This window comes from Equus caballus, chromosome 13 (assembly GCF_041296265.1).
Source record: "Equus caballus isolate H_3958 breed thoroughbred chromosome 13, TB-T2T, whole genome shotgun sequence".
Taxonomy (NCBI): Eukaryota; Metazoa; Chordata; class Mammalia; order Perissodactyla; family Equidae; genus Equus; species Equus caballus.
The window spans coordinates 37,736,147-37,759,204 of NC_091696.1; the positions used below are offsets into that span (position 1 = coordinate 37,736,147).

A 23,058-nucleotide genomic window follows, 5' to 3' on the forward strand; every position below is an offset into this window, starting at 1 on the left:
AAACACACACACGGTCGTTTCTGCTCTTCTGCATCCGGGCTGTGCCAGGGCTTGGGCTGCACTCTGGGATCCACTTCCGTCTCAGATCCACAAACCTCGGGCCATCTGGGGCTGGTAGTCCACGGCCTCCCTTTCTTCTCAGTAATACAGCTGTGTCTACACTCACCTCCTTCTCTGACTTTTCTCTCTCTACTAATCCTGAGACATCTGTTCTTAGGGCAGGAAAACAGGCTTTCCCTGTTCACGGAATCTTCTAGACATTTTATCTACTGCCAAACCTCAGCTTGTGAAACCCAAAAGCAAAATCAATTCCTTTGTTTTCTGGATTTCTCTAAGTCATCTCTGCCCTGCGGCTCCGAAAGTATAATGTCTGAACCCTGGGGCTGGGGGTGGTGTGGGTCACTAGCCAAGAAAGCTTCCTTCCTCTCACGTGACTTTACCCAATGGAAAAGGACCATAGCACCTCCACCCAACAGACAAACTGAGCCCGTGAGTGTTTTAGAAGCTGCCCACATAACCAGCTCTCCATCAGGTTCTGAGAGGGCAAGCAGGAGGAGGTCCTAGCTTTCTTGGAGACACTGAAGCATCATGCATGCAGAAAACAGAGTTGTCGCTGTGGGCAGCCCAAGGCAACACAGCCAATCAGAATGGACCATCAAGGTAAATTCATAAGCTTTCCATAGTGGGTGCTAAAGCTGTTCTCCACTGTAGACCCAATGCCAGGTGTCTAAAACATCGTCGTCTCTCTCATCTTAAAAATATCCTTCCTTGACTCCCCATTCTCTCTCTCACTACGGCTCCCATCCCTCTCCCCTCCTCAAAATCAAATTTGATGATGAGTTGTCCACACTGATGTTTCCATTTCTTCTCTTCAACTCATTCCAAAATGACTTTAATCAAGGTCATCAATAACCTTGCCCATGAATCATAAATCCAATGGATATTTTTCAGCCTTCATCTTCTCAAGCCTCTTAGCAGCATTCAACATGGTTGGCTACTCCTTCCTTCTTGTCATATTCTTGGCCTGTATGACACAACACCTGTTTTCTACCTATGCCTCTGGCCAGTCCTTCTCCGTCCCCTTCACTGTCTCCTCTTCCACGGCCCTCCCTTCAAGATGATGTTTCTCAGGACTCTGTCTTGGCCCCTCTGCTGTCTGCACACTCTTCCTGGGTGAGTTCATCCATTCCAAATCCTCAGTCTCCACTGCCTCCCAAATCCATATCATTTGTTCCCAATGTCCTCTTGACCTCCAGACTTCTGTGTCCAACTTCCCATTCAACCCCATGTCCCACATCTCAAACTCAGTGTGAATCAAACTGAGATCATCTTTTCCACAAACCTCCTCTTCATCCTCTGCAACTTTCTAGGGAAAAGGAAAAGCACCACCATCCAACCAGTAGTTCAAGCCCAAAAGTTAGTCAACACTTTTAACACCTTCCTCTTCTTCATGTCTTAATCAGTGAGTTCTGTCAGATCCACTTCCAAAACGTCTCTCTGACCCACCCCTTCTGTCCTACACACTGTCCCAGCGATGGCACGAGCCACTCTTCTTTTTCCTGGACAACTGGAGCAGGCTTCGAATGGAACCTCCTGTTCCTATTGCCAGAGGGAACTTTCTAAATCCAAAATTGGAACGTGCCACCCTCGGGCTTAAAACCTTTCAGTGGTTTCCGGGTGCCCCCAGGATCAAGTTCAAAGCCTTATCTTGACGTTTATGGCCCTCCTTGCCTAACACTTCAGCCTCATCACTTATCATTGGTCCACTGCTGCTCTCTGTCCCGCTGCCCGAAATCGCCCTCACAGCATCTCAGACTCACCAGGCTCTCATGCGCCTCTAGGCTTTTCCACATGGTGTTCCCTCTTCCTGGAACTCCCCTCTCCCACCTTCACATAATTAATGTCTCAATTTCAAGTCCCTGCTAAGTGTCACTTCTTCCGTTGACCCTGGGCCAGGTTAGCATGCTGCACTGTATAACACTCCTCACAGGTATAATTAATGAAGTTACAATGGCTGACTGTGAAGACGTGTGTGTCTTGTTTTATCTGTGGCATCAGGATGAACTTGGTTTCTGGCACATAGTAGGCCCTTCACAAATAGTCATTGAATGAATAAATAAACGAAGGTTCCCTAAACCAAGCCTGAAGACCAAGTAGGAGGTGGATCAATGAAGCTGGCACCCCAAGATTGGTACCCAGACGTGGGGCAGGCTCCCTGAAATCTCAGCCTCTCTTTAGGGTCACCTGACACCATTTCTCCGAACACAGATTTATGAAGTCAGCGGGAACTCTCTACAAGACACAGAGCCGGCCAGAAAGGGACCATCCCTAACTCAGGTCACGATTAAAATCATCCCCACCTAACCGTTGTCCTTGGGAAGTAAAGAGGCCCACTTCCTGTGGGCTCAGATCTTGAAGCATTAAGGTAAAGATGCAGGCAGGCTGTTGGGAACTTTTCCAGGTATCTCAGATACTTCCTCCTGGAAATAGAGGAACGTTTTTGGTGTTTTTGGTAGCAGGATTGGTGGGTTTGTGTACTAGGCTAGCGAGTGAGAGGGCCTGTGCTTCAGTTTCTTCCTCCCCAGTCCCCCATTCCACTAAAAAAACCGTACGGCTCAGAAAGGAGAAACCAAGTAGAGAGATCGGGAGACAACGACGACAACGAATTTGAAGGGTTTAAGGCCGGAAAAGTGAAACCATCAAGGGTGTGGCAGCGGTGGGATTCGAACCCACGCCATCGAAATGACTGGAGCCTAAATCCAGCGCCTTAGACCACTCGGCCACGCTACCTCCCCTTCCTGACGTATTCTATCCAGACTATATTAGTGTAATGACGCTGCGCCTCACGTTCCGCGAGCCCCGCCTTCCTAGGTTTGCGCATGCCCAATGTCGCCCTGAAGTTTCCTGCACCCGTCAGCGCGTACTGATTCCTGGATTTCTTCCGGGCTTCGGAGTCACAGTGCTCTCGTGTCCGGCAGCAATAACTACAGTCGGGATGCCCATTAAAAAAGGAAAAAAGAGATGCAGAATGTTAAACATTAATATCCAGTCTTCACGTAGGTTTGCATTTTATTTTCCATGAGCGTGGTATACTGTCTATGGCCACCTGGGGGCAGTGCCTCGCTGCCGCTTCCTCCCAGCCAGGTTGCGGGTCCCGCGGGGAATCCGGGTTTACGCCGAACCCGGCCGGGTCCCCAGCCTGCGGATTCTCCAGCGCTGCCTCAGGTCACCTCTGCAGCCCAGGTGGCCTCACGGGCTGGCTCCTGCCCCCGCGATGTGAGAACCACGAGTCCAGGGAGGAGAATCATTGAACGTTGTTACAGGTCATTTGCAAGTGTGGGCTCCGTCAATCATAACTGTTATGCGCATCTTACAGAGGGAGAAACTCACGCTCAGAGAGGCTAAGTAACTTGTTTCAGTTGTCCCAGGCAGAGCCAGCATGCCCCAGCCTCCCAAGACCCAGTGTTCTTCTTTGTAGATGTGATTAAATTAAGGGCCTTGAAATGGGGAGAGTATCTTGGATTATCCAGGTGGGCCCAATGTAATCACAAGGGTCCTTATAAGAGGAAGGCAGGAATTAGAGAAGATGTGAAGATAGAAGCAGAGTTTGGAGTGGTGCAGCCACAAGTCAAGGAATGCGGCCAGCCTCTGGAAGCTGCAAAAGGTAAGGAAGCCCATTCTTCCCTTGAGCCTCCAGAAAAGAACATAAGGTGCCTGATACCTTGACTTTAGGACGTCGACCTGCAGAGCTGTAAGACAACTGTGTTATCTTAAACCACCAAATTAGAAGAAATTTGTTACAGCAGCAAGGAAACCAATACAGTAGGTAAACCCATGGGCTTGGGAAGCACACAGCCTGAGCCTTCACTGGATGTGTGACCTTAGGAAAGCTACTTCTCTCTGGGCCTCAGTTGCTCGTCTCTGTAATGGGATGATAGTAGGATCACAGGCTTTGCTATAAGAATTAAAGATTTTATTTTTTTCCTTTTTCTCCTCAAAGCCCCCCAGTACACAGTTGTATATTCTTCGTTGTGGGTCCTTCTAGTTGTGGCACGTGGGACGCTGCCTCAGCGTGGTTTGATGAGCAGTGCCATGTCCACACCCAGGATTCAGACCAACGAAACACTGGGCCACCTGCAGCAGAGTGTGAGAACTTAACCACTCGGCCACAGGGCCAGCCCCTGCTATAAGAATTAAATTCATTCATTCTGGAAATATTTCTTGAGCACCTACAATGTGTCAGGCACTGTTCTGGGCTCTTGGCCACATCAGAGAACAAGTCAGACAAAGAATAAATGTAGTAATGTGTGTCACGCACTTAAACAGATACCTGGCACATAGTGAGGGGTGTAATGGTGGGGACTCCAGGGACCCGAGCTCTCCACTTCCTCCTCAATGTGCTCACCACGAGAGTTCTTACACGGCTGCTGATCACTCGGTGGTATTCCACAAACATCTCCCCTACTCCCCTGCCTCAAGCTGGTGTTTATGAGTCTCTCCTAATGACTGGGCCCTCCTAGAATGCCAATCCCAGGAGGGCAGGTGACAGTGTCTTGTTCATCCAACAGTATGTCCCCAGGGCCTGAAACAGTGTTGGCAGCCAGACCATTCCTTGAACCAGTGGTTTGGCATCCTTGGTTAAGGCCACTCCATCTTGCTATGTGGACTTAGACAAAGCCAGAGGTAAATGCTTCTGACTGGAGCTGCTCAACATGAGAGCTCACAGAACCTTTATCTGGACATGGCCAGACTGTGCTCTGCTCTACTGGAAGATCCCCGCCTGCAGCCGCAAGAAGGATGCAGAGATCTCTTTGGATAATCCCCCTACAATGACTCAAAGCATTCTCCAGTGTTTGGACCATTTGCTAGCAGCAACCCTGCCCCCACCCCAACTCTCTCTCTGATAATTTAATTCAAGTGAACATTAATCCTACACTTAGTAGACCTGATCAGGAAAAAAAGCAGGCCTTCTGTGAGAAGAGCTGTTTCCGGAGCTGCTCAGAACCCTCATGCCTGGGGCATTTCTCCAACAGAACAAAACTCCAGTGGAAGCGAGGCCGTGAGCTCATCTGCTCCAACGAGAGCATGGCTCCACCCGCCTGTCTCCCTACCGGGCTCCCACAGTCTTGCTGAGTCAGCGTCTCTGGTGATTTATGCCTTCAAGCCTGATGCTGCGAGAGCAGCTCCTATGCAAAGTCAGCCCCAGCCAGACAAGGGCTCAGAGGCCATAGAAACCAGAGCAACTGGGCTCTGTTCAGTTTGGGGTTTTTTCGTTTGTTTGTTTGCTTTTAAGGGACATTTAAAAATAACTTTTGCAAAAGTAATACATGTTCCTTGTTGAAACTCGAGCAAAGAAGGAAAAACACAAATGAGAATATAAAGTTACCTTTAATTTCCCCACCCCGTTCAACTCTGTCAATGCTTTGGTAAAGGAAGGTGTAGGTTGTCTTTTTGCATTTGAAATGTAATGTAATGCATACTCATTGTGACTTTTTCTTAAATGTCCAATCATATGTATAAAGTTAAGGGGAAATTCTCTCCCTCACCACCCCCCTCCTTCACACCCAATCCCACAGCTCAGAAGTAACCACTGTGAAGAGCAACAGTTTAGCTGCATCTTTCCAGATCTTTTCCTATGCACGTGTATGGGCACAGGGAAGGAGAGGCCCAAACATGCCCCACTGGAACCCTGGGGTTTGCCTAGCACAAGGGCAAGGGAGAAACGCACCATCCCGAGGACAGCAGAGTGGTCATTGTATAGCCCTGCGAGGCTTTCTGTAGCTGCAGGTGGGCCGTCGATGGCTCTGCAATGGGCTTTGCTTCTCATGCTCAGTAGGCCCAGGACCTTCTGAGCCATGGAAGTGAGCCAAGGAGGCCTTCATGCTGCTGCTTGAAAACATCCCACTGTGGCTGCCAGGGGTTAAGGTTGGGGCAGGGGATGACTAGGCAAAGCACGGAGGGTTTTCAGGCCAGTGATCATCCTCTGTCTGATACTACAACGGCGGATACATGTCCTTATACATTTGTCCACACCCACGGAATGTACACCACCAAGAGTGAACCCTCATGTAAACTATGGACTTTGGGGAATAATGATATGTCATTGTAGGTTCATCGGTTGTAACAAATGCCCCACGCTGGTGGGGGATGTTGATAGTGGGAGAGGCTGTGCCTGTATCGGGGCAGGGGAGATAATGGGAAATCTCTGCACTTTCTGCTCAGTTTTGCTGTGAACCTAAAACTGTTCTACAACGCGTGTGGACATGGCCTCCTGTGGACAGGGGATCTGAGCAGCTAACACTTGAGAACCATTTCCTTCCTATCGCGTATGTGGCTAGTGTGGTTCTCCAACCCTCTCTGAGCCTGTGGGAAGATCACACCTACTTCCTTGAAGCTGGGAACAGCCATGTACCCATGACTGGGCTAGAGCACGTAAGAGCTGGAATACTATTCCTGGCGACCTCTCTTCTGCTGCCACACCCTGAAGCACCATGGTAACATGGAGGCACCGTGACTCCTTTTTTTTGGGTAACAGTTTTATTGCAATATAATTCACATACCATACACCCATTTAAAGAGGATAATTCATTGTTTTTTAGTATTTTTACACAATTGTGCAACCATCACCACAATCAATTTTAGAACATTTGCATCACCCCAGAAAAGAAACCCCATACTTGTTAGTAGTCCCTCCCCGTTCCTCCTGAACTCCCTTCCCAGCCGCAGGCAGCCACTAATCTACCTTCTGTCTTTATGGATTTCCCTATTCTGGACATTTCATATAAATTAAATCATATAATATGTTGCCTTTTGTGTCTAACTCCTTTCACTTAGCAGAATAGTTTTAAGATTCATCCATGTTGTAGCATATATCAGTTCCTCGTTTCTGTTTATTGCCAAATAATATTCCACTGTATAGATACATCACATGTTTATCCATTCATCAGTTGATGGTGGCTTGCCTTCACCTTTTGGCTATTATGAATAATGCTGCTATGAACATTTTTGCATGAGTTTTTGTGTGGACATATGTTTTCATTTATCTTGGGTGTATGCCTGGGAGTAGAGTTGCTACATTTTATGGTAACCTCATGTTGAATTTTTTGAGGAACTGCCAAACTGTTCTCTAGTTTCCATTCCTGGGTTAGCAGTGTTTGAAGGTTCCAATTTGTCCACATCCTTGCCAACATCTGTTATTATCTGACTTTTTGATGCTAGCCATCCTAGTGGGTGTAGTTTTGATTTTCATTTTTCTGTGGTTAGTGATGTTGAGTATCTTTTCATGTACTTAGTGGAAAAATGTCTGTTCAAATCTTTTGCCCATTTTTCAATTGGGTTATTTATTTTTTATTATTGAGTTGTAAGAGCTCTTTATATATTCTAGCTACAAATCCCTTATCAGATATATAATTTGTGAATATTTTCTCCCTTTCTCTGAGTTGTTTTTTCACTTTCTTGAAGATATCTTTAGCATCCCGTGGGTTACTGAATCCTGTGGATTATTCTGGTGGAGGGAAAAGGAGAAAGAACCCAATCCCTGTGGGCAAGGAGAGGGACTTTTCTAATAGAGGTGGGGATTTTGTCCCTCAGAGTTTGAAGAGATGTTTGTCCACATGAGATGAGAGAAGGAAGGGCAGGCTTCAGGACAGGGGAGCAAGGCTTGGAACTGAGTGCACCAATGAAGAGTCCCCTGGGAAGGGTTATTCTTCCTCTTGGATACTGTAACATTGAGAGGACAATTTAATTTTTTTCCTCCTATATTTAGTTCTCTTTTGTTACCCCAAACTCTTCAATAAAATCTGAACAGTTTTGTGTGATGGTTGAAGGAGGTGATTAAGGACCAAGCAAAAACCAAGAATGATCTAACCCACGTCTCCTTGCTGAGGCCACCCAGGGCACCTGCCTTCCTAAAGCTGCTAGAAGCATGCTGACTCCTCCTTCAGAGCTTAAGTGTCATTTCTTCAGAGAAGCCTTCCTGACCAGGTTTGCCTTTATAATCTCTCGCTGCTCCCTAAACTTCTCGCTCATAGCACGCTTTGCAGTTTATATTGGTATGGAATAATGGCTATTTGAGAAATTTGTTTTCCTTTTTCCTACCCTCTTAGACAGTTCTCTGAGGGCAGGCCTTTCCCTCAACAACTAGAGCAATACCTGACACACAATACGATTTTAATAAATATCTGCCATAAGAGTGAACGCCCAGGAACCCTAGGTTTACATGCTACCAGCTCAACAACTCCTTGGAAAAGAGAGATTCTCTTTTTAATGGTTACCATAAAAGACCCAGATTAGTATCTCATTGGCCTGGCTTGACTCACATGTTCATTCCTGAACCAATCAGTGGGGCTATAGGGATGGAATATGCTGATTGGCCAGATCTGGTCATGTGTCTACTCTTGAAGCCAGGGGAGTGAGGGGGCAGGTTATTCTCATGAACTGAGAGTAGGGTGGGCTGTTTCCCTGAGGACTAATCAAGGAGCTCATGCAAAGAAGGAGGATTTCTGCTGCGCAGACAAAAACTACAGAGTCTCAGAGAAGTTAAATAACTTTCCCAAGGCCACAGAGCTATAAGCAGTGCAGGTTTTTGGGGGGTGGGGGGAGGGGCTTGGACAGACTAGCTCAGATGCTTTATTCCTGCCCCAGTTTCCCACGATCAGAATTTCAGGTACAATTTTGTCTTTTGCCAAAAGCCAGAGCAGTTTTCTCAAGGTGACCAAAGGAGCCAGCACTTCAAGCCAAAATAATATCTTCTAGATCTTGTATTTTCAAACTTGTAGCACAGAGCCCAAGGGGTAGTATACTCAATGATGGGTTTCAGGACCGTTTGTTTTTTATTTCATCCCCTCCCCCCACCACCTTATGAGATGCTGCCTGTATGTTGCTCCCCTGCCCAGGCCTCATAAACTTGAACCTACTCCCCACAGAGGCTATAGTAGCTGGTAAGCTGAAGGCCTTCATTCTCCCAAGGGAATCTGAATTTTCAGAGGCCTCAAAAACTGAACAGTCAAGGTTTAGGGACAGGACACTCGAGGGGCCAGTATATACCCAGATTGGGAACAAATCCTGGCTCTGCCACTTACTGTGTAACCTTGAGAAAGTCACTTAACCTGCCTCAGTCTCCCTGTGGATGAAGTGGGTGCAATAAGAGGGTTGTGATGAGAATGAAAAGAGATAAGCCTGTAAAGCAATTGCATGGCATAAAGGGAATGCCCTGTAAATATCAGCTCTAATTATTATGTCCAAAAAGGCACATCAAACCAGGCATTACAAATAATAGGTGGCTCTTGACTACAGAAACATGTTTACAACCTAGTGTTGAGGGGGGAAAAGGAGCAATAAATAGGAGTCCACTCTTGTTAGGAAAAACGTAAATAGACCCACGTGCATACCCAGATGTCGGCCTCTTTCTGTCTCTGGTCTGGCCACACCTGTGGTCTCTGTTCGCCTGGGGCTCACCTGGACTAAGACTCAGCCCTCCCTCCAGGTCCATGAGAGAATCTGGTCACTCCCACCATTCCAGCCCAAGGAGCCTTCACTGACGAGCTCTGTGGGACATAGGGAGGTGGTTAGGATGCACACCCTACAGCAAACTATTTGAACAGCCCCCACAAGATGCTCTCCTACTGGAAGCCTTTCCCTTTCTCTCCCTCCCACAATGCCTGGCAGCTTCTGCCTGTCCCCTCCCTCCCTCTCACCTGCAATGCTTCAAATGCCTCTCTCCTTTTACTACACAGAATAACTCAGCAGACCCCAAACCTGCAGGAGCCATGAAATATAGAAACCCTCTGCCTACAGGAGCCACCTTAGAAATCATTTGGGCAAGCCTAGCTCTATAAGCCTCAGGTTTATGATCTGTAAAATAGAGCTGTGAAACCTACCTCTTCGTTGGTGTGCAATAAATAATCCAATAAATATCATTTTTATTTCTAAAATAAGAGTTGTGAAATTTCTAAAATTTCAGTGAAAAGCATCTGGCAGGAGATAATATCAACATGTTCACAGTAGTTTTGGGTTTTTTGTCTGAGGAACATTTGTCAGCCAATCTTCCTCTTTTTCAGCTGGACCGCTAGCACAGCATAGTATGGCTGCTAACAGAGCAGCGTGGGTCCGCGTCTGGGAACCGAACCAGGTTGCTGAAATGGAGCACCGTTGAACTTAACCTCTAGGCCACCGGGGCTGGCCCAGTTATCATTCCTTTTATTTCTCTTTCTTCTTTATACCTTTCCCTATTTGTCCATTCATTCCACGGGTGTTTATTAAGCATTTACTGCGTGCCAGGGCCTGTGCTTAGAGTTGGGCGTACAGCGAAGGACTAGACAGGGAACTCTAGGGGGGCTATTAATCAAATAATTACACAAATAATTGCAATTGTCCTAAGTGCCAAAGTTTTTACAAAGTAGAAATCAGGAAAAAAAAAACAAAAGCAATTTCTGATAAAACTATTTTAAGGTTATGCATAGAGACAAACAATGAGGTCAGATTACCAGTGATTTTGGAAAGGACTCGAATACAGGAACTGGACAGGCAGCTGACGGAGCCCGGAGAGGCAGGGTGGGAGATGGGCGGTTGGCTGCCCTCCTCGAATCGCCCACGGGGAGGGCGCCGCCCCCGCGGGGAGTTGCGAGGCCCACCCCACGCCCTCGATCCGGACGCTATGTACTCATCCGGCTGGGGAGCGGCGGCCGCGGCCAGTTGGGGGCGGCCGGCCACGTGAGCGCGGCGCCGAGCGCCCGCCGGCTCCTGTCCCCGCCCCAGCCCCAGCCCGGCTACTGCTCAGCTCCTACGCCCGCACGCCACGCGCTGCAGCTGCCCCAGCTCGGCGGTCGGTCGACTGCGCTCGCGCCCCTGGCACGCGCCCCCCGCGCCCCGGGAACGCTCCATCCGCTCCGCGCGGCCCCCGCTGCCTCCCCGGCACTCTCGGGGGACCTGCCCGCCCTGCACCCTGGAGCACCGGGCTGCGAGCCTCTGCCAACTCCTCTGGATCCTCGCGGCCGTGAGCAGCGGCTGCGGCTCCTGTCCGTCCGAGGGAGGTAGGTGGGGGCCGCGGTTGGCCAGGGGGGCCGGCATCGGGCAAGCTTGCGCGCCTCGGTGCAGCCGGCACCCCGAGCGCGCTGGGTCTGGGGCTTGAAACTGGGGCTCGAGGCGGCCCGGAAGGAGAGTGTGCGGGGCGCTCCTCCTCTGGTTAAACTCTTCGGGGCTCAGTGTTTGCTTCTGTAAGATGGGGGAGTCATGCAGTTTAACGGCAGTGTCTACTGAGAAAACACTTGGCACGCAGCAAGCTGGGAGAGGCAGTTTGGGGCCTCCGCCCGGGGCCCCTCCGCAGAGTATCCTGTCCCCTGCAGGGCTAGGAGCCGCATCCCCCACCCCTCCCCTGAACGAGAGGCCCGAATTCCCCGAACCTGGAGAACAGTGTAGACGCGCCCTTGCTGCCTTGTTGGCTGCGGGAGTTCGGGTGTTGGCAGGCTCCCTTGACCTGTGCGCTAAGGGGCCGGGTATTAATATGCAAGTGGCGGCGCGGGGGCGGTGGCCTCCGGGTTAGTCCCGGCCTCGGTCTGCCTGCGCCATCTGGGGGGATTGCGGGAAATCGGCCCAGCTGCGCCCCTAGTGTGACAGATGGGTTGCATGGGAAGGGGGCCGCTAGGTCTGCCTTGTCGGGACGCTCTCTGGGAGCCTGACTTCTGGGTCCTCGGCCCTGGGCGCTGCCTGGCTTGGGGCCACGCAGCCAAGAAACTGAGTAAGGTCGTCCACTCTGATTTTAGAGAGGAAGAAACTGAGGCTGAGGGTGGGTGGTCTAATAGCAGACTCTAAGAAGCAAGATGGAGGAAGTGTGGGAGTAGAGAGCAAGCACATGGGAGCTGCTAGTGCCCGCTGTGTGGATGGGGGGAGGAGGATTATTGGGGAAGGCTTCCTGGAGTAGGTGATGTTTGAGCTGAGCTGTAAAGGACGCCCGTGGAAGGAGGTGGGGTTTAGAGAGAGAGGTATGCAGATATCTTCCTTCTCTGTGGCCTCCACAGCACCTTACGTTCATTCCTTTCAGCATGTATTAATTCAACAAGTGCGATAAAGCTTCTTGATGACGTGAATTCAGGTGTAACATGGTTGGGATTGCCATCCCCTCTTCTCTCTGTCCCCTTGGGCTGGGATCTCAAGTCCCTATCTTCTGCAGGAGGTGGGGGGAGGCATGAAGTCAGGGCCTGATGATTACTTGAAATGGTCTCAGTTTACATATGATCAATTGTGTACCTTCTATGATTTACAATTTTTTTCTTTTGTGCTTTTTGTGACAGAACAGTACTTTTTGGCTGATTAAAGATGTATCACTGATTTGATTTTTAAACATTTTTAATGCATTCTGTGGCAGAGACAGCTGTTGGTCACCAATACCTCTGTTCTCTTCTTCCTGGGGTATCACCTGGACGAATTTCCCAGACTCCCTGCCAGTTTGGTGGGCCACATGACTAAGTTTTGGCTGATGGAATGTGAGCAGAAATAGTATGTTGTCTTCCCAAGCATGGACCCAAAAAATCTCCCCCTCTTTTTCTGTTTACCAGATCAGTTGAGAGGACTCTGAGGGCCTAGAGGAGGGCAGAGCCACAAGCTGGAAGGAGCCTGGGCTCCTGAGTGACTGTGGAGCTGAGCCTCTCCTTTCCACCTCCCCTGGTGGTTGGTGGCTGTTTGCTAGAGACAGTGGGACTCCAGTAAGCTCTTTGGAAGGTCTCTGGGTGTGAGTGGGGCTTGTGGGCTGTGGCCTTCCCCTCAGGGTGATCTGGCTGGGCTGTTCCACTGGGGAATGGTGTTTTTAGGTCTTTTTTCTCACACTGGTCAGATTCCCCAAAGACGTCTTGACCAGTCTCTGTCAGGATTGGCCTCTGGTTGCCGGGACTCTGAGAGCACTGTGGAAGAAAACTGAGGGTCAACAGCAGAAGCTTGGATTTGTTCAGGCTCATTCTCGAGGATTCACTCTTTCAGGTCTGACTCTAAAAGCTAAAGCAGAAGAAATTGATGATCAGGACTATATTCAAAGTAATAGCAGCTGGCTGGACTGATTAAAAAAATAAAAGTTTTTGTGTTGGGGAGATCAGTTCTGCTGACCAAGAAGCTGCATAATGTTTACTGCAGTGAACTGAGAATGTTCTAGAAGGAGGTGGTTGTAGTGACCACCATGGGATGGAAGTGGCTCGAGCCTTAAAGTGCTGCTGGATTAAACTCTCATAGCCAAGGTTGATGGGCACAGGCAAGAAGCCTTCAAGCAAAGGAAGGAATCACTAACAGGCTGATGATAAAGTATAAGATGATCTTCTCTGGGTCCTGATAGTCCCAGGACTGTGGAACATCCAGAGAAGCATTTCAAATGGCTGGAAGGTCAGAGGGGAGACAGTGTTCAGTTCTTCAGCTGTGACATCTTCTCATCTTGGCAAGGACTCCACAGGGACTGGCTGAAAAGCAGGTGGCTCAACCGCAGGAAATTTCTCGAGGCCACTGGTTCTCCAACTTTAGTGCCCATCAGAACCACCTGAAGGGCTTGTTTAACCACAGATTTCTGGGCCCGCCCCCAGAGTTTAATTTAGTAGGACTGGAGCGGGGCCCGAGAATTTGCACATCTAACAAGTTCCCGGGTGAGGCTGACGCTGCTGCTGCTGGTGGTCCCAGGACCACACTTTTAGAAAGACTGGGTCAGCAATTGATGACTGAGTGGAAGCCCGGGATTCAGCCTGCAGTGGCTTCAAACTCAACCCCCACTTTCTAGCCATGTGATTTTGGGCAAGTCACTTAACCTCTCTGTTCCTCAGTTTCCTCATCTGTAGGATGAAGCTAATAGGGCTTACCCCCTGGGGTTCAAAAGGAGGCTTCCTGGGGGAGGTGACATCTAAGCTGAGACCTAAAAGATGAGCAGAGGAGTTGGCCAGGGGATTAGTAGGGAGGGCAAGCTGGGGCGTGTGCCAGATGGAGGGCACAGTGTGTGCCAAGCCCAGGGAGACGGGATCCTGTGTCCCCCAGGTTGCTGAGAGGAGTTATGTAGCAAGTGCTTTGTAAGTGATCCTGAAATGCTGTGAATCTGTTCTGGGCTGTGGGTCTCAGGGCAGGATCGCCGTGGAAGGGAAGCCGACAGCACGCAGAAAACAGGCTGCCAGGATGGGCCTGGAAGCAGCGCAAGTTACTTCTGCCCACATTCCATTGGCCCAAATGCTGTCACGTGGTCTCACCTAGATGCAAAATGTGCTGGGAAATGTAGTCCTTGGCTGGGCAGGTGAGCACAAATCCATGGTGGAGGGCTAGCTGTCTGTGCCAGTGTGGCTTTTTCTGGCCTCTGGCCACCTCTCTCACCTCTTCACCTTGCTGTCTCTGCTCCACTTTGCTGAATGAGTAACTTTTATAGATGAGGAAGCTGAGGTTCAGAAAGGTTAAGTAATTTGCCCAAGGTCACTCAGCTAGTAGTGGCAGAGCCAGGACGTGAACCCAGATCTCTTGGTCCCAAAAGTCTTGTTGGGCCAGAACCTGGTCTTGGGTGCTTTTTGAAGGTATCCCCATGATCCAGGCTGTCCCGCTCTGGACCTCAGCCATGTCTTTTCTAGCTAACTAACCCCCAGACACCTTGTAATTATAACCCAGTAGTCCCTGCACTCCTCCACGCCTGCAATGCCTATTATATCAGCAGAAATTGCCAACTTTTCTCCAGTTGCTTGTTCATTCATGCAGCATGTATTTACGGAGAATCTGGTGTGTGCCAGGCATTGTGCTCTGGGCTGGGAGCTAGAGAGGAATAAGACACGGCCCCTTTTGTTGGAGACACTCACATGGTCTGGCCACCAAGCGGCTGCGTAAACACAGAGTTCCCCTGAGAAGTGAGACATGCTGTCTCCATGGTCTGACCTGCCAGGAGTACAGAGTGTCCTGGTACATGAGCCGAGTGCCCAGCAAATGATTAAAAATTAAAATTCCAGCTCTCTTGTGCATTTTATTAATCAGAGCTATAATTATAACATTTTGTGCTTTGTTTTCCAAAATGTATTTTTCTAATCTGTAAAACAATAAAACAGCCTTTGCACCGTAACAGTGTCATGTGGACAGAGCACTGTGTCCTGCGGTGATATTTTTATGAGACTTCGTGGGGTAAGTGTTGACTTACCGCCTTCGATTCCGCCGCAGGTTGCTGTTCTTATCAGTGAGTGAGTTAATTTTTCCGTCTCTTTCTGTTATGCACGGAGGTTTGTTTTTAAAGAGGAGAAGAGGGAGAGAAGGTTGGGGAGGGCTCCTTGGAATTCCACCAGGGTCATTCTGGAGCAGCGTTTCTCAGCCTCAGCACTATTGACAGTCTGGCTGCATAGCTGTTGTCGGGTCCTGTCCTGTGCACTGTGGCATCTTTAGCCACATCCCTGGTCTCTACTTACTAGTTGTACTCCTGGAGTTGTGACAACCAAAAATATCTCCAGACATTGCCAGGTGTCCCTGAGAGGACAAAATTGCCCCAGGTTGAGAGCCACTGTTCTAGACTATATTTGTTTCCAGCTATTGCTACTGGAACAAGTTACTGAAAACTGAGCGGCTTTTAAAACAACACAGATTTATTATCTTGTGATTCTGGAGTTCAAATCCAAGGTGTCAGCAGGGCTGTGTTCCTTCTGGAGGCTCCAGGGAAAATCTGTTTCTTTGCCTTTTCCAGCTTCTAGAAACCAGCAGCATTCCTTGGCTTGTGTTGCGGCCCCTTCCTCCATCTTCAGAGCCCACTGCAGAGCATCTTCAAATCTTTCTCTGTCTGTGACCCCTGCTTCTGTTGTCCTATCTCTTCCTCTAACTCTGACCCTCCTGCCTCATTTTCATAAGGGCCCTGGTGATTACGTTGGGCTTACTGGATCATCCAGGATGATCTCCCCATCTCGAGGTCCTTAACTTGATCGCATCTGCAGAGGTTTTTTTTGCCGTATGAGGGAACATATTGACAGGTTCCCGGGGACTAGGATGTGGACATCTTTGTGTGGCCATTATTCTGCCCACCACCTAGACTGCTGGGCCTCTGGGTGTAACGGGAATGCTTATGGAGGGCCTAGGAGGAGGGACGTGGCTTAGGGGGTGGAGGATGGTCAGGGCATAATAGCAGCTGGTATTTTTGCGAGCCAGTTCTCTGCCAGGTGCCACATGCCTGATCTCATTGAATCCTCAGAACGACTCCTGGGATAAGTACTGTTAGCTGTCCTGTGTTTTACAGATGAGAAAAACACCCAGGGAAGGCTTTCTCGAGGAGGTCAAAATTTGAGCTGGATCTTGAAGGGAACGTGGGGGTTTGGCAGCAAGTGGGAAAGGCATTCCGGAGGAGGGGCCTTAGGGTTCCGGGGCGCGGAGATGAGAGCTTGGTCATGAACGGTGACTGGTTCTTGGGTGGGGCGAGCAGGGGAGGTGAGATAGCAGGAGGGAGCAGATGGGTGTGGACATCTGTAAATCCATCCTTTTATTCTGACATTCTGACAGCAAACTATATTATTTCTCTTAATAGTTTCAATAAATGTTTATACATGCGGAGTGGGGTACAGACATTAAGGGACACTGACATCAACTCTTAGTTTGATGCTTGACCGACTAACTCCTGATGCTGTATACTTGTTACCGTCCCCTACCCTGTGAATAAATAAAACACAGCCTAGAAAGGTGTTTGATTAGCGCTTGTGGAGTCCTGCTCGGTGCCAGGGAAGACCCAGCCTGCCCTGCAGAGTCTGTTGTTTAGGACAGGGTCCCGCCTCCTCACAGAGGAGTCAGGATTCGAACCCGGGCCAAGTGGCTGCAGGGCACAAGCTCTCTGCCACCGCATTGGGATTTTTTTTTCCTCTCCAGCTTTATTGAGGTGTAATTGACAAATAAAAATAGTATATATTTAAGGTGTACAGTGTGATGATTTGGTATACATTGTGAAATGATTGCCACAGTCAAACTAATTAATGCATCCGTCACCTTGCATAGTTACCATTTTTTGTGTGTGAGAACAAATAAGATCCGCTCTCTTCGGAAATTTTGAGTATACGCAGCAGTGTTAACTGCAGTCAGCACACTGTACCTCAGATCTCCAGGACTTACTCGTCTTGCAGAACTGAAACTTTGGACCCTCTGACCAAGATCTCTCCATTTCCCCCACCTCCCAACCCCTGGTAACCACCTTTCTATTCTCTGCTTCTGTGAGTTTGGCTTTTTTAGATTCTGCATGTAAGTGAGATCACATAATATGTCTTTCTTTGGCTTATTTCACTTAATATAATGTCCTCCAGGTTCATCCATGTTTTTGCAAATGACAAGATTTTCTTCTTTTTTAAGCCTGAATAATATTCCATTGTTTGAATATGTGTATATGTGTATGCATATATATATATATATACACTCCACATTTTCTTTATCTGTTCCTCCATTGACGGACAGTTGAGATGTTTCTGTACCTTGCCTATTGTGAATAATGCTGCAGTGAACATGGAGGTGCAAATTCCTCTTCAAGATAGCTTTTTGTGTCCTGTTTGAAGGAAACTGAGGACTCAAGCTAGAGCTCAAGATATCCTTGGAACAAGCCAGGTGCCGCCCAGGGCAGCCTAATTCTGCTCAGTTTTCCTCCTCAAGGTGGCCCCACCAGAGGTGGGCCGGCCCTTTTCTGCCCCAAGGCCTCTGTCATTGCCAGATGAGAAAGTCCATGCCAAATGCTTAGTGTAGCGCCTGGGGTGCAGTAACCTGTCCACCTGGGTTATTTGTCTGTCTTGTTTCAGTAGAAATCATGCATTTTTGAGGTCAATAGGAGCAAAGGTCTCTTCTGCTTTCTTATCATTCATTTGCAGCACAAAAGCCTCATCTTTCCTTCTTTCTCTTGGTAAGATGAACTCACACTACAATGTGAGAAACTCGTAGCTCCTTCTGGTTGGTGGAATAAGGTGGAGAGTTCTTGCCGTGATATCTGAAGGAACCAGAAGACCTACCAGTGTGGGGGTGGAGTGGGGAAGGGAAGCAGTGAGGGGAAGTGAAACTAAAGTCTCATTTATCATACCAGGAAATCGATCAATAAGGACCAAAATAGATAAAGTATGAAATAGCAGAGAAAGCATATTATTTAGAGGTGTGGAGTTATCTACCAGGAGTAACATCTAGACTAACTGGAAGTGGTTGTCTCTGGAGGTGGGAAGCAGGGCTGCTCATGTGCTGTTGCAAAGGTTGTTCACTCAAGTTGAGCAGTACTCAACTTGTGTGGTCGTACATGGTTGCCTTACAAGGAAAGGGGTGTTATTTTTAACCATGTGCTTTAATAAAAGTGTTTTTTTAATTATATAGAAATAGTATACAGTAGCCCTAAGTCCTGGACTTATCTTATTATAGGTGACAAAAACCCTATGTGTAACTGGCCGAGTCATCCCCTGACCCCCACAAAAGGCAAGGGTTTGTTGTATCAGATAATTCAGAAGTCCAGGCAGGTACTTTGGCTTCAGGCACATTTGGATTCAGGGTCTCAAATGATGTCATCACTACTCATTTTTCTCTCTATCTCTTGTTCTGCTCTCCAGTGAGTGTCAGCTTTGTTCTCCGGTGGCCTCAGCCCGTGTCTCAGATTCATATCCTGCGGGAAAGGATTGATCTCCAGTCACTCAGGCTAAAGCCCCGGGCTTACCTGCCATTGGGCCAGCTTGATTTGACTTGGGTCACATGCCCACCTCTGAGCCAGTCACTGTGGCCAGGTGCCTGAACTCTGTAGTTGGCTTAGACCTGGGTCATGGGACACATGCTGTTACCTGGGGGTGGATCCCCAACCTCAACCACTGTGACCTGAGTGTTGGGGAAAGCAGGTCCTGAACAGAAGCAGGGGCGTGACACAAGGTAGCCCAGAAGTCACTCTGTCCACTGTGGTTGCAGTTGAGGACCAGGTGGGTTCTGCTGTGCTGGGCATATACTAGTGTGCACTGGCCAGCTCAGCGTGGGCCACATTGGCTGTGGGGTGCTGGCTCCCGGGAGTGGTGGGTGGGAGATTGCAGCTCATTTCTACAGCAGGAAAGCAGCTCCTGGGGATGAGGGGAGGCCTGAGGAGGACCAGCGGTCACTGTAGCTTGGCCCGCAGGCCTTGACCTGAGCATTGCAAGTGTCGCTCCCTGCCCCAGCAGCTGCCAGAGGAGCCCTTTATAGCAAGACCCAGTGACAGCAGTGGTCCTGTGGCCAGAGCCTGAAATAGCCTGTTCCCTGAGGACCCCTGAAGAAACTTGGCTCGGCTGCTAACCAAGCGACCAGGTCACCAGCCTTGCTGGGACCCAAGGCTCAGCCCCCTTTGTTTATGATAATAAAAATGATGGTGACAATAGTAGCTATTATGTCTTAGTGCTTGCTCTGTGCCGGCACCGCCAAGTTAAGGGGATGGGTACAACTCTGCATCCCAGATTATAGTGAGGAAGCCAAGGGTCAAGAGGCGAAGCCCCACAGCCAGTAAGTAGCAGCGCTGGGGCTTGAACTCGGGTCTTCCTGTCTCAGAACTCCACTCAGCTGCCTCTCCATGGAAATATTCTCCCAGGGTGTGTCAGCGACTGGGAGGGGAAGATGTGGATGCCCAAGTGAAGGCCGAGGAGACCTTCTAGAGAATCCTGCTGTATTGGGAGCTGGGGTCCTGCTCCTGGTCTCAAGCTCTCTGTTCTATAGGAGCAGGCCCTCTCTGTGGGCAGAGGGAAGCCCAGGTTAGATGGAGATTCCTAGGAGGTGGGGTGCCCTGGCTGGTGTTGGAACAGGCATCATGGGACTGAGTTATGGGATAGTGGGGGCTCCTTGCCTGTCTGGGAGAATCCAGCATTGTCCAGGGGCCCAGTCTTCATGGGCAAATGTGGGAGCAGCTGTCAAGTTAGGACTCTAGACTGAGGCCATAGTTTTCCCAGGCTGATTCTGCCCAGGCATCAACTTATCCTAAGAGATGTGATGCGCCTTTTTATGATAAGGGAGAAAAAGAGCTACTGAGCCAGACAGAATTAGCTAGTAGTAAAGAAAAAAGGAAAATTACAGTAGATTATAGAAGTTTAGGTAGCAAAGTCTGAAGATTGTGAGTCCAGGACTATTATGCTGCCCCATGATGTAAGCTTATGTTGCCCCAGGCTCCCTCTGTCTCATGGCTCTGCCATCCTCAGCACATGGCTTCCTCCTCATGGTTAAATATAGTTACTTGAGCTCCAGCCATCACAGCTTCATTGTAGCCAGCAGGAAAGAGGGAGAGCAGAAGGGCACACTCCCTCCCTTTAAAAACCCTTCTCTAAGGTTGAAAACAGCCCTTCTGCGTATATCCGCTTGTCCAGAACTAGGTCACATGGTCACATCCAATTGCAAGGAATCTGGGAAATGTAGCCGTCATTCTGAGTGACCATTTGCTTGGCCAAAAACTGGTGGTTTGTTATTAGGAGGGAGAGAACAGCTGTTTGGGGACAGTTAGCAGCCGCTGTCTCAGCTGCCTTCAGAGCAAATTTATGACAACTGAAAAGCCATAAAACCCATCCCGCTCCCCCAGTTCTGGGATACATACCAAGTGCCTGCCAAGTCCGAGGCGCTGTGCCAGGCAGGGTCACAGCTGCATGTGCAGCGTCTGTTGTTTCCCAGGACCGAGGAGAATGTCAGGTCTGTGGTGGGACATGGCCAAGGGCTGGCCAGGACAGAGTAGGCGCTGCTCATAATTCTCCTGTGAACTGGCTGTGGAACCCCAGTCAGGCCACTTCCCCACTCCAGCTCCCCTTACCAATCGGGTGTGGGGGGGGGGGTCGGCGAGATGGATTATTTTGGTCAAGGTCACCAGCAGCACAGCTGGGATTTGTACCTTTGGCAGCCTAGCTCCTGAGCCCAGGTTCTTAACCACTGGGCTACACTGCTTGGAGGTCTGCAGGCTGGAGCTGCGTGTCTGACACCATCCCAGCCCCCAGAGGCCAGTGGCCTGGTTGGGCCTGCTGGCAGCTCCAGGCACCAAGCTGCCTTGATCAGCATGGATTCAGGCCAAGGGCTGACCAGGACAGAGTAGGCGCTGGGGCTGGGCGTGGCCGCGAGTGGAGAGAAGTGGGCACAGGGCCCCGGGAAGATTTTGGTAACGAGCAGGATCAGGTGGCTCAGGCACTGGATCCATGCCGTGACTGTGTCTTGCCCAGAGCGTAGGAAACAAACTCAGCCGTCGACTCCTAGAGCAGCAATTTTCAAACTGAGTCGAGAAATTGGTGTGAGTGGTGCATTAGGGAAAAAGAATAAAAAGAAAAACAACAATGAAAAATAAGAAAATAGAGTGTATTGTACAAAATCAGACTGAGTACGGTTTCCTAAAATTCTCATTGACATTTTGTGGGCATGTCCTGGGTTATGATCTAAATATAGTTCCTGCTGTGATAACTGTCAAGATTAAGTGCCAAGGCCTCAGATCTAGAAGACTGCCTGCCGATGGAAAGAGCTGTTAAGAATAATTGAAATTATTGCCTTGATCTAAAAAAAGATTTAAAATTTTTTCACTTATTTATTATTTTGTATCGAAGCAATCCAGCTTTGTAAAAAGTTAAAACAGGATAGAAGTGTACTAAGTTTTAAAAAGTTGCCTCCACCCCCTAGCTCCCAGCTCCCGGTCCCACTGCCCATCCCAGTGCTGGGAGAGTTGCCGTGGGTCCTTCAGGAAAGTTTTAATGCGTCTACAAGTGTCCTTTTTCTTTTAACACAAATAGGATCACCATAATATACCTGATCTTCTGCAACTTGCTTTTTAAATTTAACAGTTTTCTTTGACTATCTTCTTTTTTTTTTTTTTTTTTTTTTGAGGAAGATTAGCCCTGAGCTAACATCTGCTGCCAATCCTCCTCTTTTTGCTGAGGAAGGCTGTCCCTGAGCTAAATCCGTGCCCATCTTCCTCTACTTTATACATGGGACGCCTGCCACAGCATGGCATGCCAGGTGGTGCCATGTCTGCACCCAGGATCCGAACTGGCGAACCCTGAGCCGCCAAAGCGGAACATGCAAACTTAACCACTGGCCATGCCACTGGGCTGGCCCAGACTGTCTTCTTTTTTAACTTTAGCTTTATTGAAATATAATTCACAAACCTTACAATCTACTTATTTAAAATGTTCAATTCAATGGTTTTTAGTATATTCACAATCATGCAACCAACACCACAATCAATTTTAGAACATTTCATCAACTCGAAAGAAGCCCTGTGCCCATCAGCAGTCGTTCTCTGACTCCTCCCAGCTCTCCTCTCCCCCGTTCCTAGGCAACCACTCGTGGACTTTCTGTCGTAGAGATTTGTCTTCTCTGGACATTTCCTGTAAATGAAATCGTTCAGTATATGGTCTTTTGTGACTGTCTTCTTTCACTTAGCGTGTTTTTAAGATTCATCCATGTATCCATACTTCATTCCATTTTTGGCTGAATAGCATTCCAGTGTTTGGACAGACTACACTTTGCTTATCCATTCATCAGTTGATGGACATTTGGGGTGGCTATTATGAATAATACTACTATGAACATATGTGTACAAGTTTTTGTGTGGACATGTTTTCATTTCTCTTGAGCGTATACCTAGGACTGGAATTGCTGAATCATATGGTAAGACTGTTTTCCAAGTGGCTGCACCATTTTACATTCCTACCAACAGTGTGTGAGGGTTTCAGTTTCTCTACATCCTTGCCAACACTGGTTATTATTCATGTTTTGGATTATATCCATCCTAGTGGGTGTGGCTTTGATTTGTATTTCCCTAATGGCTAATGATGTTGAGCATCTTTTCATGTGCTTATTGGCCATGTGTATAACTTCTTTAATGAAATGTCTATTCAAATCCTTCACCCACAGTTTATTTTAGTTGTCTTTTTTTTCCCTTGAGGAAGATTTGCCCTGAGCTAACATCTCTGCCAGACTTCCTCTATTTTGTATGTGGGTCACCACCACAACATGGCTGGCCAGTGGTATAGATCTGAACCCATGAACCCCAGGATGCCAAAGTGGAGCACACTGAACTTAACCACTACACCACAGGGCCAGCCCCTGGGTTGTCTCTTTATTGTTAAGTTATATCAGTTCTTTACATAGTCCCTTATCAGACACATAATTTAT

At 48.6% G+C, this 23,058-nt stretch overlaps 1 protein-coding gene, 1 long non-coding RNA gene and 1 other non-coding gene across 13 annotated transcripts in view; 1 reads left to right on the top strand and 2 right to left on the bottom strand.

Moving 5' to 3' along the window:
- Positions 1-2,708: 2,708 nt before the first annotated feature.
- Positions 2,709-2,790, bottom strand: TRNAL-UAG (transfer RNA leucine (anticodon UAG)). The gene has a single exon. It is a non-coding gene; the product is annotated as a tRNA-Leu (tRNA).
- A 4,794-nt stretch (positions 2,791-7,584) lies between these two features.
- LOC138917005 (uncharacterized) lies at positions 7,585-10,601 on the bottom strand. Its single transcript, XR_011424312.1, has 3 exons — positions 10,485-10,601; positions 9,457-9,545; positions 7,585-7,719 (listed from the first exon to the last, which is right to left on the bottom strand). It is a non-coding gene; the product is annotated as an uncharacterized lncRNA (long non-coding RNA).
- Positions 10,495-23,058, top strand: part of EEF2K (eukaryotic elongation factor 2 kinase) — a 59,632-nt gene continuing 47,068 nt past the window's right edge. For 3 of the 11 annotated variants that reach the window (XM_014730072.3, XM_023616195.2, XM_023616196.2), the window contains exon 1: positions 10,655-11,030. The gene's annotated coding sequence lies outside the window, so the exon portion shown is untranslated. Of the gene's footprint in view, positions 11,031-18,729; positions 18,879-23,058 lie in introns of those variants that run through there. The other 8 variants (XM_023616194.2, XM_070230889.1, XM_070230890.1 and 5 more) reach the window with 6 other exon arrangements.